The following is a 16502-nucleotide window of genomic DNA, read 5'->3' on the forward strand; positions in this document are numbered from 1 at the left end:
TGTGTGTGTGTGTGTACGTGTGTGGACGCGCGTGCTGGCATGTGACTGAATATTTTATCATTCATTCATTTGGGGCAAATATGTAAAAATAAATAACCTCCTATATTCTTAAACTCTCAAAAGCTTGATGCTGATATTTAATTAGAAAACACATACCTCCTCCCATACCAAATGTAATAATTACAGGCAGTAAGAAAGTACATACTGTCCATGACATGAACAGTAGCTTTACCAACAAATGAATCGGAAACTGCCTAAGTACCTTGAGTGTAAAAACAGATGAGAGATTTTGTTGGGGATAGTAGGAACTGCAGATGCTGGAGAATCCGAGACAACAAGGTGCAGAGCTGGATGAACACAGCAGGCCAAGCAGCATCATAGGAGCAGAAAGGCTGAAGTTTCGGGCCTAGACCCTTCATCAGAAATGGGGGAGGGGAAGGGGGTTCTGAAATAAATAGGGAGAGAGTGGGAGGCGGATAGAAGATGGATAGAGGAGAGGATAGGTGGAGAGGAAACAAACAGGTCGAAGAGGCGGGGATGGGGCCAGTAAAGGTGAGTGTAGGTGGGGAGTTAGGAAGGGGATAGGTCAGTCCAGGGAGGACGGACAGGTCAAGGGGGCGGGATGAGATTAGTAGGTAGGAGATGGAGGTGCGGCTTGAGGTGGGAGGAAGAACAGGTTAGGGAGGCGGGGACGAGCTGGACTGGTTTTGGGATGCGGTAGGGGGAGGGGAGATTTTGAAGCTTGTGAAATCCACATTGATACCATTGGGCTGCAGGGTTCCCAAGCGGAATATGAGTTGCTGTTCCTGCAACCTTCGGGTGGCATCGTTGTGGCACTGCAGGAGGCCCAGGATGGACATGTCGTCTGAGGAATGGGAGGGGGAGTTGAAATGGTTTGTGACTGGGAGGTGCAGTTGTTTATTGCGAACCGAGCGTAGGTGTTCTGCAAAGTGGTCCCTGGATTTTGTTGCTTTACTTTCAATACTTAGGAACCTAATTATTTTCAAACTGAGGAAGGCATTGCTTCAGCCCCTGAGATCATTCCTTTTCTAGGATTTATTAGGATTTACAATAAAGCAATGATATTATGCTCCACTGATCAAATTGCTCTCATATTGTTGCACGAAAGATACCGTAAAGTATTGTGGCATTGACATTTGATAAAGTAATTTTACTTTGCAATAACTACCATCCTTATCAGTCATTCTGATTGTTATTGATTTAGAAATACTTTTTTTTCTAAAATAATGTAATATCCTTTTGACACTGAGTGACTTGTAATAAATTGTATTTGTTTAACAATAATTCACATGCAATGTGGAGCAAATGGCTCAGATAGCTTCTGTGATATTCATGAAATGGTAACTGCAATATTTGGCTGGCATACAATAATGCAAGCTAAAAATAGAAACTGATAGGGGAGAGGAAAGATTCTATAGGATAAATTGCCATTAAAAAGTCCAGACAATGGGTGTTCAAGAGGTCATTTGGCCTGACTCTCTTACATGGTTATGTATGCACCTAGATGTCCCTGGAGAGGGAGCATGGGGTTCACTGGTTAGAAAAAATGCTTGAGGCTTTCTGTGAACAGTGGGATCTGATCCCTGCGGTATCCCACTAGTCACTACCTACCACCCAAACAAAGACACGTTAATCTCTACTCTTTGTTTCCTGTCTGCCAACCAGTTCTTTATCCATGTCAGTGCACTATCCTCACTCCCATGCACCATATTAATGCAGGGTGTGTTATTGATGAGTGTTAATTTAAGTCATTCAGCTTCCTTCTAAGTTTTGATTCATTTCTTTTCATTACAGTTGATCAAAAGTGTTCCTTGCTCATTTGATTTATACTGGGTTCACAATAGAAGGATAGGCAGGAGATCCAGTTCAGTTACAGCAAAAATACTTTCCTAGCCACTGATTTCAATGTGTTGCAGCACTGCTCCATACGGTTCCATATCCATCTCTCACCTCCAAATTCCTCATTCAAGTCTCTCACTGTCAGCAGATTTTGAGGAGTTGGGGTGAATGGATGCTCACTGCTGCACTTTACAGGATCTTGGACTTTCTGAAGGCTTTCAATAAGGTCTCACATAAGAAATTAGTATGTAAAATTAAAGTGCATGGGGTTGGGGATAGTATACTGACATGGATAGAGAACTGGTGGTAAACAAGAAACAGAGTAGGAATAAACAGGGTACAGCAGGGATCAATGCTTGGAACCTGGCTATCTACAATATATATTAATGATTTAAATGAAGGAACTAAACATATATCTCCAAGTTTGCAGATGGCACAAAGCTGGGTGGGAGGGTAAGCTGTGAAGAGGATATAGAGATATTGCTTTAGTGCAATTTGGACAAGTTGAGTGAATGGGTGAATGCATAGCAGATGAAGCAGAATGTGGATAAATGTGAGATTATCCACTTTGGGTAGCAAAAACTGGAAGGCAAATAATTGCTTGAATGGTTAGAGATTGGGAAAGGAAGTGGTGCAACAAGACCTGGGTGCCCTTGTATGTCAAGCGCTGGAAGTAAGCATCCAGATGGTGCAGTTGATGGTGAAGAAGGCAAGTGGTATGTTGACCCTCATGAGAGGATTCAAGTACAGGAGCAGTGATGTATGCCTGCAATTGTACAGGACCTTGGTGAGACCGCACCTGGAGTATAATGTGCAGTTTTGGTCTCCTTACCTGAGGAAGGATGTTCTGGCTATGGATGGAGTGCAACAAAGGTTTACCTGGCGGATTCCTGGGATGGTATTATTGATGTGTGAAGAAAGACTGAATCAGTTAGGACTATATTCACTGGTTGAGAAGAACAAGGAGAGGATCTCATAGAAATCTATAAAATCCTAACAGAACTAGAGAGGTAAAATGCAGGAAGGATGTTCCTGATGACTGGAGTGTCCAGAAGCAGGTGTCACAGTCTAAGGATGCAGAGTAGGCCATTTCGGATTGAGATGAGGAGAAATTTCACCCAGAGAGCAGTGAGCCTATGGAATTCTCTGCTACAGAAAGCACTTGAGGCCATAACGTTGAGCGTTTTCAAGAAGAGTTCTTGAGCCTAAAGGGATCAAAAGGGTATGGGGAGAAAGTGGAATCCGAGTACTGATTTGGATGATCAACCATGACGTGATGGAACAGGATGAAAGGGCCAAATTATATACTCCTTCTCCTATTTTCTACGTTTCAATGTTTCTTACCTGAAGTCTTCATAGATAGGCTTAGCAGGTGGACATAATGATGCTTCTCACCTCCATTGCAAATCCCCAAGCCCAGTGGTGCTCAGACTATTTATACTACCCGCTACCACTAACTTGGGCCCATATTGGAGTGGAATAGATCAGTTTACCAAACTGAGTGGAGATTGAAGATTGAGCCTTAGATTCTGATGGTCCTTGTGAATTAGCTAATGGCTAGGCAGTCTTACGGAGCCTTCGAAGGAGCACTTCTCAAACTTCTTCCTTGCAGTTTGGTCAACTTAAGTACAGTTAGGAGGAGGCAATGGCCTAATGGTATTATTGATAGACTGTTAATCCGAAGACCAAGATAACGCTCTGGGTTTGAATCCCACCATGGCAGATGGTGGAATTTGAATTCAATAAATATCTGGAATTAAGAATCTAGTGATAACCATGTATCCGTTGTCAATTGCCAGGAAAAACCCATCTGGTTCACTAATGTCCTTTAGGGAAGGAAAATGCCGTCCTTCCTGGTCTGGCCTACATGTGATTCCAGACCCACAGCAATGTGGTTGACTTTCAATTGTCCTCTAGGCAATTAGGGATGGGCAATAAATGGTGCCTAAAAGCAATCCCCTCATCCTGTAAATGAGTAAATGAAAAAAGAAATTTATGGCGGTACAGTGTGCTGCCTGCTCTCTCTGCAACTAAATGCAGTCTATAAAAGCTACGCATATTTAACTCCAACAAAGAGGCCAAGATAAATTCTCTGGTCGATTTTGATAGAAGCATTCATTGTAATGTACTGCAACACAGGAGGCTACATGGCCCTTTGTGCTGATGTTGACTCTTTGAAAGGGTGGTTGTCTTTAATCTCACATCCTACTTTTCATCTGTAATGTTGTAGGTTGTTCATCTTCACATATCTGTTAAAATTACTTATGGAAATTCACTATCCTTTTCAGGGCATTCCAGACTCAGACAGATCATGTTTCAAAGCACAAACTGACTTTATAAGGTGACCCTGTTAATCATGGGTCAAGGATGTGACTGCAGTAGATTGGTCTGTAGTATAAGCATCGAACACACTGCCAGATCAGCTACAATATAGGTTAAGTTCTCACTAAATCATTATTCTGCTTCAGCGGGATGCCTGGCATCTCTCAACTGTCCATAACTTCAACAGAGGAGACCCCTTGACTATACAAAAATGTCATTTACACCTTTTGTTTGGGTGTTTTGCTGATGTTGTGAATGGTAGGAAAATTGGAGAAACCCCATGTGTTTTGACCTAAAATGCATTGGTGTAACTTTTTCTTTTGTAATTTGCTATTTACATCACTTGTCCTCTGTGAAGACACCCTTCAATAAGATAGCCAGTTCAATGTTCAGTTAGAAATGGGTTTTCTTGTGAGCTAATGCATTAAACACTAAACTGAGGCAGCTTTAAGTTACTTCACACTGGATCATTATAATCAATGGCGACAGTAAGCACTTGTTTCGTGGAAATTCACCTTTATAATTGGAAGGCCGATACATAAAGTGGAGAAGAAAAATGCTATGTTTATACAAAGCCCAGGCTATGTATACAGTTCTGTACTGTACTGCATTGTCTTGTAGTAAATTATTTTTTTGCCCTGTTTTTGACATCTCTTTTTATTTCCCTATTATTGAGAATAGGTAGGAGACAAACAGTCTATGTGACAGTCTTGCAGTAATCAGGAAGAGTCACTTATTTTTCCTATAATTCTCTGTGCAGAATGTTATCTAGTAATGTCAAGTCATGATACAATTATTTGACCTTGTGTGTTAGATATTAAAAAGTAAATCAGTACCTGGTTTCTTTCTGCAGTGTTATTGCTGTACTGTAATGAAATATAATCAAGGATGTTCACAAAGGATAATAATTTCAACTCTAGGTGAGAAAAAAGTCTCTCTTTCAAGCATCTTTTGACATTACAGGATGAAAACCGGAAAGTTTAAGTCTATAGAACCTCTGGCTGACAGGAGACCATATGTAAATAAGATGCAGGACACCCCCAGAGGTATGAGAGCACTCAGTGTGAGTGGAGTTGCAGGGTTGGAGTGGGTTAGCCTTTTAAAAGGGCATGATTCCCAGAAGGGTTTTCCTTTTCAGATATTTTGACATTTTGACCCCCACCAAAACGAAGGATTTTAGTTTCATAGAATTCCCTTTCACTGCTCTTAAAATCCTCTACCATTCATAGATACTCTTCAATCAACCTGTGCGGAAATGTTATGACACACCCTCTGGAGAGGGTGGGATTTGAACCTTGGCTTCCTGATTCCGAGGTTTGGACACTACCACTGTGTCACAAGAGCTGCTAGAATTCCGTTTCGTAGCGGACAATTGGAACAAAGTCAGGCAGTCTCACTTTAAGTTGATAGCAGAAGATTTTGCTGCTGTAGCCTTGTTGGCTTTGGAATAATTATAAATAAGCAGGTCTCATAAACTCAGTGATTTGGGGCATCCAGTCTTTCCAAAGGCAAGTCACTGCTGCCATGGTAACCAGAACTGTCAATATCAGAGAGAGGTTTATCATCAAAAAGGGTGGCAGAGATTACAAACTCATTCAAGTGCGTGACTGATGTTTCTTTTCCAGAGAGAGAGAGAGCATTGTTTAATATAAATATAAATTTTCAATTTAATTTCTATCGCGTTTTGTCCAACACCTCTATCCATTTCCCATCATCCTCACTGCATCAAAGTAATCACACTACCTCCCAGTTTTAACCCATTCCCATCAGAACCTTAAAATGAAGAAACCCATTCTTTTTATCATCCTTTTACCTGAAAATAAAGCTGTTACCCCACCAAGAATTGCCTTGGAGTACCCTGCAAGTGAAGATCTATGTTCAGGCCACAGCTACGGGTGAGACTAGAGAAAAAATTGCTGGGACATTAAACCATTAAACACTACTTAATGGAGACAGTGTTCTCCACTGACTGGAATGCTGGTCAGAGCCCCAAATTACCTCTCTCCTGGAGGGCCTGTTACATTAAGTGACACACAGCAGGCATTTAGCCAGACAGCCTTCCACAAGGACCCCATAGGCGGAAGTCTCAACAGCCAAGAGCTGCTGACCAATCAGAGGATGGCAGCACCTCTGGGGAGGCTTGATCACCACCCAGCATCCTCCCAGCTCATTCCATGGAGGCCCCTCTTCCCCCTCAAGCACCCCAACCCCGGGCTTCCATCAAATGGGGACAAGGGCATTGAGGTCCACCCATATTGTATCTTTAATGTTTTATTTTAAAGCATTTATTACTTCCAAAATTAACATGAATATGGGGGCAAGAAAGCTGTTTGTTTGGCAGTCGAAATTCATCCAATTGTATAATAGAGAGTCTGTTTGCTTTCTGATTTAGCAGGTTGGTGCATTGTGAATCTGTGTTCAGCTATTTTTAATCAACCTGTTCAGATGTATTATGATACATCTCTGGAGTCGGTGGAATTTGAACCTGGGGCTCCTGGCCCAGAGCGCTGAGTCTGACTATGTGTTTGATGAGCAATGCTTGGCGTGGGGGAGGGGAGGGGAGTGTGGAACATTTGGAGGCAGATCTTGTGATGATACCTTAAGGAATAAATCCAGCTGGATTTGGCAAATCCCTCCTATAAGCAGCAGGTTAACAGAAAATTAAAATGCAAGCAAATTGCACGTTCATTACAGATTGATTCAACTTTATTTTGCTGTCTTTTTAGACTCAATTCAATGCACTGTGGTCGTTCGCCTATCTTCTCAACTTCAAAGGAACATGAACTGCACTATAAAAAGAATCACACTTAATAATTCTGTCTTGGATCTTTTATGCAGCTGCCTGCTCTGTTGCAACCATTTAGACTTGTACTTTTAAGACTTAATTCACAAAGGAATTGAAAATACGAAAGTACTCAGCATTTTTGAAACATGCTCTTTTTTTTAATTGCTAGAAGTCAACCAAAACTTACGTGCAAAGGGAAAACCTGTCAGAGCAGCAAAATCCTCTTGCAAAAGGAGTGTGAAGAGTTGAATTAATATTCAGAGCCACATGTTCTCAGTGAATATTTCAGAGGTGTTACTGTTCTGTGAAAGCCAATTACTGTAGCACTGATTGGATAGATGTATTAGGAATTTTACTCCATTGTTAGGAGCTTCAAAGGTAGGAAATAATCAAATCAGTATCATTGTCTTCAAAGTTGGAATTAACCCTACCTCTACAATTCTACTACTCAAGAGGCTATGAAATTAGATTAGGTGCAATCATTTAAATCACCAAAACTTTGGTTTAAACAAGAAGCAGAATAAGTGTCTTGACGTTATGGGATTAAGGTGATCGTGAATGACTTGAACACAATGATTTCACTGTTGCTGCAATGGAAGTATCACCAGTGGAGGACTCTGATCTAAATTGTCCAACTGGGATTTGCGGGTACTTGCTGAAATTGTGTTGCATATTTCATTCAAGTCTATTCTGGTGAGGGAGTCATTTCTCATACATTTCCCTCAGCAGCATAGACAAATTAGAAGTAGTTTAGGATTGAAGTACATAGGATCGTATTTTATGGCTTCAATGACTGCTTCTTGGTTCTAAGAAACATAGAAAATGGAAGTAGGAATAGGCCATTCAGCCCATCCAATTTGCTGTACCATTCAATACAATCATGGTGGATCATCCAACTCAGTATCCCGTTTCTGCTTTCTCCCATACCCTTTGATCTCTTTAGCCCTAAGAACTATATCTGGCTCCTTCCCAAAAACATCCAATGTTTTGGCCTCAACCCCTTTCTCTGTTGTCTTAAGTTGTTATTTTGTCCCTGTATTTCTTCCCTGATCAATGTGCATTTTTTAAAAAATATAAATAAGTATTTTAGGTCTCTCGCCGATGAGTCCACAGGTTGTTGGCTCATCGTGAACAGAATGCTGAAGGCTCAGGGGCACCATTTCTCAGATGAAATGCAAAATTGAGGCACTGTCTGCCCTTTAAGGTGAAAGTAGAAGATCATTTTGCTGGAAATCAGCTAAGTTGTTTTTTGTTGAGTTTCACAGAGGATTGCTGTCTGTGAGGCCTAGCAGGTTTACTTGTACTATCGTTCCAAACTCACTTTGCTGATGAGGTACCATGCTACTGTGGAAACCCCTCATCTGATTCGCCCACCTGCTGTAGACAAATGTACTCGCCACTGTCAGGAGATCCAAGGATCCCTGACTCCATCTTTTAAAGGCCTTTTGAGCACCTGCTCAAGCGCTGGCAGTCTGGAGCTGCCCAGCAATGTTCAAGGCATTTGTCCTGGACATGGCACACAAGGGAAAATCAATGCCCTGTTTTGTGGTCAGTGGCCTGTAAGCAGGATAACTGGAGGAGATCATGGCATCAGACCCTGCCAGCCTGGTCCAAGGTCACTACCCGATTCATTCATAAAAATGCTGGTATTCTTCTTTATTTTTGGAGGGTTTTTTTTTAGAAAAGAACGTGCTGGGATCAGTACCTACTTCTGAGGATGCCGAGTTGTAATTCTATTAACGTTAAATTTTGGGTGACAATCTAGCAAGTTTCTGAAGGATTTTCTCTTTCATCACATTCTCTACTCCATGGACCATTTCATTAAGTCTAGCCCAAACTGTATAGGTATCCTCAAGAGCACACTTGTTGCTACATTAAGTTAAAAGATTTTATTGTATGTAACTAGATTTGTAAGTGCCACCTTCTGAATTTATTTAAGAGCTCAGCATGGTAGAACTTTCATTCCATATTTGCATAACTACTGGCATCACTCCAGAACATTGCGTTAAAATGCCAAAATTACCCATTGGATGTTTGATCTGTGTGTTTTGAACCCAGTAATTATGCATTGGTGTCTAATATTAAAAAGTGTTAATTTTAATGTTTGTCCCCACTGACACCTCAATGCCAGAAATCTTCCAGGATAAATCTGTGCCTGAGATGCCACAATTATATGCATTTGCTTTTGGCATTTGCATTACACTTACCATTGGTGAAGTTATGCAATTGAAACCCAATGGGAATGTAGAGTTGTAGCTCCCCATTTATTAATTATAACTGAATGAGAATTCAATTGGGTGACTGAAGGGATTGTTCAATAATTACAAATTAGGCAGAGAGAAATGAAATACACTAGAAGTGGCAAGATAAAAGACACAAAATGCGGGCCTGGCAACATTTGAATGGAAGTGAAGAAGTTTCAATGTTTCAAGTTCAGTAAGTCATTTTGAACTTCACATTAAATCTGTTTCACTTTCCAATAATGCTGTCAAGTTTCTCCAGCACTTTCTGTTTTTATTTCCGATTTTCAATATCTGCAGTACTTAAGTTTTATACTGCATAACTGTGTGCAATTTGGTCTTCTTTCTTGAGGCTGGATGTAATTGCATTTGGAGGCAGCTCTGAGAAAGTTCACTAGATTAATTCCAGAGATGAAATGCTTATTTTATGAGGATAGATTGAGCAGTTTAGACTAATGCATGCTCGAGTTTCGAAGGATGGGAGGAAATGTAATTCAGGTATATAGATGCTCAAATGGATTAATAAAGTAGACATAAAGCAGGTGTTTCCCCTTGTGGGACAATCAAGAACAAGAGATCACAGTTTTAGGTTAAGGGGCAGATTTAAAATCAAGATGAAGAGGAATTACTTCTCTCAAATGCTTGTAAATCTGTGGAATTCACTACCCTGAGAATGGGACACTGAATAAATTTAAGGAGGAAATAAACAGATCTTGAATTAGTAATGGGTCGAAGGCTTATGGATAAAATGGAGCTGAGGCTGAGACGAGATCAGCCATGATAAAATTAAATGATGGAGCAGGCTCAAGGGGCTAAATTGCCTACCCCTGCTCCTAGTTCTTTTGTTTATCTGAATAGAAGCGAATAGTTCAGGTATATAACCATCAGACATTGAAAAGAAAATTGCAGATGAGCAGAATTTAAAAGGAATAGAACAAAGATAATGGGGAGAAAACACATGCATAGCAGAATGACCTGTAAAGAGCTTAACGGTCAATGGAAATATTAATCAGGAGGGCCACGCAAAAGTGTTTTTTTTTATTCACTTTTGGGGCATGGGTATCGCTGGCTGGGTCAACATTTATTGCCCATCCCTATTTGCCCTTGAGAAGGTGGTGGTGAGCTGCTTTCTTGAACCATTGCAGCCTATAGGCTGTAGGTTGACCCATAATGTGCTTAGGGACAGAATTCCAGGATTATGACCCAGTGACAGTGAAGGAGTGGTGAGCTATTTCCAAGTCAGGATGGTGAGTCGCTAGGAGGGGAACTTGAAGGTGGTTCTTCTGGTTGGAAGTGGTCGTGGGTTTGGAAGATGCTGTTGACGGATCTCCAGTGAATTTCTGCAGTGCATCTTGTAGATGGTAAACACTGCTGCTACTGAGCATTGGTGGTGGAGGAAGTGGATGCTTGTGGATGGGGCGCCAATCAAGTGGGCTGCTTTTTCCTGGATTGTGGCATGCTTTTTGATTGCTGTCATACCTGAACCCATCCAGGCAGGTGGGGAGTATTCCATCAGACTGATGACTTGCACCTTGTGGATGGTGGACAGGCTTTGGAGAGTCAGGAGGTGGGTTACTCTCCGCAGTATTCCCAGCTTCTGTCCAGCTCTTGTAGCCACTGTATTTATATGGCAAATCCAGTTGAGTTTCTGGTCAATGATAACCCCCAGAATGTTGAAAGTGGTGGATTCAGTGATGATAACACCACTGAATGTCAAAGGGTGGTGGTTAGATTGTCTGTTATTGCTGATGATTGTAGCCTGGCATTTGTGTGGCACAATCGTTACTTGCCACTTGTCAGCCCAAGCCTGGATATTGTCCAGATCTTGTTGCATTTGAAAATGAACTTCTTCAATATCTGAGGAGTTGTAAATGGGGCTGAACATTGTGCAATCATGAGTGAATATCCCCACTTCTGACCTTATGATGGAGGGAAGGCCATTGATGAAGCAGCTGAAGGTGGCTGGGCCTAGGATACCACCCTGAGGAACTCCTGCAGAGATGTCCCGGATCTGAGATGACTGAGCTTGACCAACCACAACCATCCTTCTATCTTAAATCAAGACTTAAAAGGACGTTACCAGGACTGGATGGCCTGAGTTATAAGGAGATGCTGGACAAGTTGGGACTTCTTTCACTGGAGCATAGAAGGTTGTGGAGTGATCTTGTAGAGGTTTATAAAATCATGGGGCGGGGGCATACATAAGGAGAACAGGAAACGTCTTCTCCTGAGGGTTGGGGAGTTCAAAAGTAGAGGCCATAAATTTAAGGTGTGAGGAGAAAGATTTAAAAAGGTCCTAAGGGGCAACTTTTTCACACAGAGGCTGGTTCGTATGTGGAATGAACTGCCAGAGGAAATGATAGATGCATGTACAGTTACAACATTTAAATGACATTTGGACAGGTATGTGAATAGGAAAGATTTAGAGAGATAGGGGCCAAGCACGGGCAAATAGGACTAACTTAGTTTGGGAAACTTGGTCAGCATGAATGAATTGGACCAAAGGGTCTGTTTCCATGCTGGATGACTCTAAGTATGATTGAACACAGTTTCAGTCTATTTTCTTTAGCTTTGAGTCGTAGCAGCGGGCCTGACAGACACATATTCCACGATCTGGAGAATCTTGATTGCCCTTATCTGTTAACAGTCAGCTTGCAACAGTTAGCTGCCTCCTTTTTTCTTTGCAAAGTCATTTGTGGTCTTGGAAAGCATGCCACTAAAATTTGGTTAATGGTTTCCTTACAACTGATTGTAGTAAACAGCACCTTGTGTCTCATTTGAGCTTTCAATGCTCTCAGATTTAATTGTGTTCACAAGCCTCAACCATAAGTTCTGAAGATGGTCACGAAGTATCACCTTGCCATTTTTTGCTGTTGACCAAGTTCTTGGGAAAAACAGAAAGTGCTGGAGAAACTCGGCCGGTCTGGCAGCATCTATGGAGAGAAAAATGGGATTAATCTTTCAAGTCTAGTGACTCTTTATCAGAACTGAAAGCAGCTGGGAACTGGTGGTGTTAATGCTGATGTCAGTGGTGCTGAGGGGGGTGGATTTCCTTTATTCATTCACAGGAGGAGGGTGTTGCTGGCCAGGCAGCATTTATTGCCCATTCCTAATTGCCCAGAGGGCAGTTCAGAGTCAACCACATTGCTGTGGGTCTGGAGTCACATGTCAGCCAGACCAGGTAAGGATGGCAGTCTCCTTCCCTAAAGGACATTAGTGAACCACACGGGTTTTTCCCCAACAGTTGACACTGGTTTCATGGTTATCATTAGACCCTTAATTTCAGATATTTTATTGAATTCAAATTTCACCATCTGCTGTGGCAGGATTTAAACCTGGGTCCCCAGAATGTTATCTGGGTCAACAGTCCAGCGATAATACCACGAGACCATCGCCTCCCCCTGTATTGTGTTGTGGGTGTTGTGGGTGTTGTGGGTGTTGTGGAAGGAGTAAGTGGAATAGGTGGAGACAGTGCCCAGTGAGAGAAGGAAGAGGAGAAACAGACAAAGGTATTGCTGAGAATATCTGGGAGAGCAATAAATGCTGACAGGCTGCTAACAGGAAGTGTGAATGGTTGTAAGTGGTTTGGCTGTGCTGAGAGCAACCCATACAGCACAGCAGCTGGGCATGTCGGGGTGAATAATGAACATGGGGGAATGGACAGAGACCTTTGCAAGGCTGAAGAGAGCTCACTGTGCCAGCCAGGATACTTCAGCAATGCCCACACAGAATGTTAGTACTGTGTCATACTGCTGAAGAAGTTGGCTTTCCTGCAAACTTTGGAACCTGTGACTTTTCTTATTTTTTTCATTGTTAACTGCATAAGTTTCAAGTTTCAGCTTTTTATGCTATTCGACTATCTCAATAAAATTACTGCCAAACAACTATCTGCCAAATTTTGTCTTGTTCATTGCCATAATATCTGATTTTCAATATATCTAGAAGCAACAGCATAATTGTAAAATGTCAAAGAAATTATGTTCTTTTAAGCCCTACATTTAAAAAAAAATCACCTTTCACTTCTAATCATCACTCTTTCTCCAGTTCGATTTTTTTTGCACATTTTATGTCTTTTTTTTGGTCTGCTTATTCTATATCTGACAGATGGATTAATGTTACACAGACCTTGAAGCAGATTGTCTGTTCATCCCATTAGCATGATATCTTGGCAGAAACTAATTAGGTAGAAAGCAAATACAAATAAAGGGTAAAATAATCTCTTAAAGAACCCACATTCAGGAAAAAGCAACATGATAAGAACATAAGAGGTGGGATCAAGAGTAGTTTACTCAGCCCTTGAGCCAATCAATAAATGCATGGCTAATCTGATCACTTCTCATTGCTGCTTATTCATATAATCTTATATCCCCTTATTTCTCAAAAAATTAACTACCACTGCCTTAAAAATATTCAAGGACGTTGTTTCTGCTGCGTTTTAAGGAAGAGTGCCAAACACTCTTCAGTCTCTGAGAGAAGACGATGGCCTGGTGGTACTATTGATAGACTATTAATCCAAAGACCCAAATAATATTTTGAGGACCCAGGTTTGAATCCCACTGTGGCACATAGCGGAGTTTGAATTCAATAGAAATCTGAAATTAAGAGTCTGCTGATGACCATGAATCCATTGTCAATTGTCGGTAAAACCCATTTGGTTCACTAATGTCCTTTAGGAAAGGAAATTGCTATCATTACTTGGTCTGGCCTACATGTGACTCCAGACCCACAGCAATGTGGTTGACTCTGAACTGCCCTCTGGGCAATTAGAGATGGACAATAAATGGTGGCCTAGCCAGCGACGCCCTCATCCCGTGAATGATTAAAGGAAAGAAAAATAAATCCCCTCATTTTCTGAGACATAGGCACTTGTGGGACCAGGTATACAAGTGACTGAAGATGGCTGGAAAGTAGGGAAAGTTGTTAAAAGGCTTATGGGAACCTTAGCTTAGTTAAAAGAAGTAAAAGGTAAAGTCACTGTAGTACTACCAGACTACAGAGCTGCTTTCTCATTAGAGAGAGATGACTGGTGGTTGTTTAACCTGAAGGTCAGCACACCTCAAGTGAGGGGAGAGGTTGAGAAGGAGAGTCCTTCATGGTAACCTCTGCCAGTGTGGGAATTGAACTCACACTGTTGGCATCACAAACTAGCCATCCAGCCTACAGAAGTAAGGAAGTTATAAAAATTGTTTTGATTTCACTGTGGGGGCACTACATCCAATTGACAGCTCAACACTTTAGGTTTTATGTCAAGGCCTGAAAGAGGAAACGATGTAAGTTAACTGGAATGCTAGAGAGGATGAAATTCTTCAATTACATGGAGAAACTAAGATTGTCTGTTTTATTAAAAGAAATGCATATCCTGCATTTCTGCCAACATGCAGAACTTTTATGTGTCCTTTGTCAGATTTGATTTTTCGATGTTATCCTGGTCAATCATGTGCCAGCTTCTACTCTCAATGTATTTGAGCTTATTTTTTAAAAAAAACTCCTCTACGATCCTAAATCCCAGAAAGTCCGATTCAGCCCTTAGCTCACCGATCTACATTGACTCCCAGTTCAACAACAGCTCAATTTTGTGTCAACTGTGTTTGGCGAACCATCAACTTGGCGAAAGGAGCTCGGAAACTAGATGTGCAAAGAGTTGTCCTCGACCGACTGGTCCAGACTGGCACATTCCAAGATCCATGGTGAAGGATGCACTCAAGCTTGAGGTAGCTGCCTCAAAGGCACCATGGGGAAAGTCCACTGTCTAAGACAATTCAGCCCCATTTACTGAGGGGCTGGTAACGTATAGAACCACTTGGCCTCTTTGCTTGTAACTGAATGTTTATAGTGAATGTCACATTTTGCAATTGGAGTGAGGCACCAAAGAGGGCAAAGTTCTCATCTGAGAAACGTGGTATTCTATGGTATTTTCCCCAATGTCCCATTTGAAATGTTTTGTAATGTACTTCAAGATATTTTACAACTAAAGTATGTTTATGAAAAAGGAGGCTTAATTTTAATGTTCTCATTCCATCCTTCACCTCTTCTTGCTCAGACACAAAATGTGAGCACCCTGTGTTGACTGACCTCAGGAGTGTGAGCTGTGGGTGCTCCGCACTTATCATAGAATCCCTACAGTGTGGAAGCAGGCCATTTGGCCCATCAAGTCCACACTGACTCTCCAAAAAGCATACCACCCAGACCCACCACCTCATCCCTGTTTCTCCCATGCACAATTTAGCATGGCCAATCCATCCAAGCTGCACATCTTTGGATTATGGGAGGAAACCAGAAGAAACCCATGCTGACACAGAGAGAACATGCAAACTCCACACAGACAATTGCCCAAGGGTGGAACTGAACCCAGGACCCTGGTGCTGTGAGGCAGCAGTACTAACCACTGAGTCACTGCGCTGCCCTTGAGGGTATACACCTTGCTGTTCTCTAAAAGCAGTGGTGCTTGCAGTTAGCTCGAGCTTTGGGATCAGTCAAAGACCAGAACAATTATGTAATGCTCAAATCTCAACTCTATTTACAGCAGGCAGACTACAATGACACATTTCAGACCAAGGTAAGTGTGCCTTGTCATCCAAGGGGTTCAATCAAAGCTCCAGTTCTGCAGAAGACTCCAAACAGTACCTTAGTTTCTCTTGTCACCAATGTTGTTGGAACTGCTGAGTATGGCCACTTATCCCCAGCATCCACAGTATTTTGCTTCTAGTTTATGAAAACCTTGTCCATCCCACCTGTGTTGCAAATGAATGTTGCCCATTCATTCCTTGCCCGACACCATGAAAATAAAATGGATTTCCTGTTAAGTCAACTTTCTCTTTGTTTCTTTGGCTTTACTGTGTTCACATTGGCTGCAACATTTGGCTCTTTAACAGTGATTGTGGTTGAATAGTAATCAGTTGATTGTGAAGTCTTTTGGGCCATTGTGAGGGCCTGCTAAAATGTTTTATAAATGTCGGCTATTTGTTTCTCCTCATTTTTATTTGTCTTTTCAAGACATGCTACTTAACATTTCCAGCTATAATTGTGATATGGAACTACCACTGAAATATAACAAGAATACACAATTGGTTCTGTCTACTGAAATCCAAGTCACCACCTGGAATCCCTAAATCATTAATTGTTTTAATTTGCATCAGTTATTAGCTTTTGGCAGTGCTTTCAGATGCACAAAATGAGCTGCTGTTTCATATTTATCACACACAGTTTGATAGCCAAAACTGTGAGGAAAATAATTTCAAATAAAGCTCCTAGAGATACTTTTGATTGAGTATGTGTTATTCTGTTACATTGATGTT

General features: G+C 41.5%; 1 protein-coding gene across 1 annotated transcript in view; it reads left to right on the top strand.

Annotated features, from left to right (window-relative positions):
• Positions 1-16502, top strand: part of oca2 (oculocutaneous albinism II) — a 403227-nt gene that overhangs the window by 283421 nt on the left and 103304 nt on the right. The gene's annotated exons all lie outside the window — the stretch shown is intronic.

The sequence above is a fragment of the Rhincodon typus genome, chromosome 6 (genome assembly GCF_021869965.1).
Source record: "Rhincodon typus isolate 14 chromosome 6, sRhiTyp1.1, whole genome shotgun sequence".
NCBI classification, from domain to species: domain Eukaryota; kingdom Metazoa; phylum Chordata; class Chondrichthyes; order Orectolobiformes; family Rhincodontidae; genus Rhincodon; species Rhincodon typus.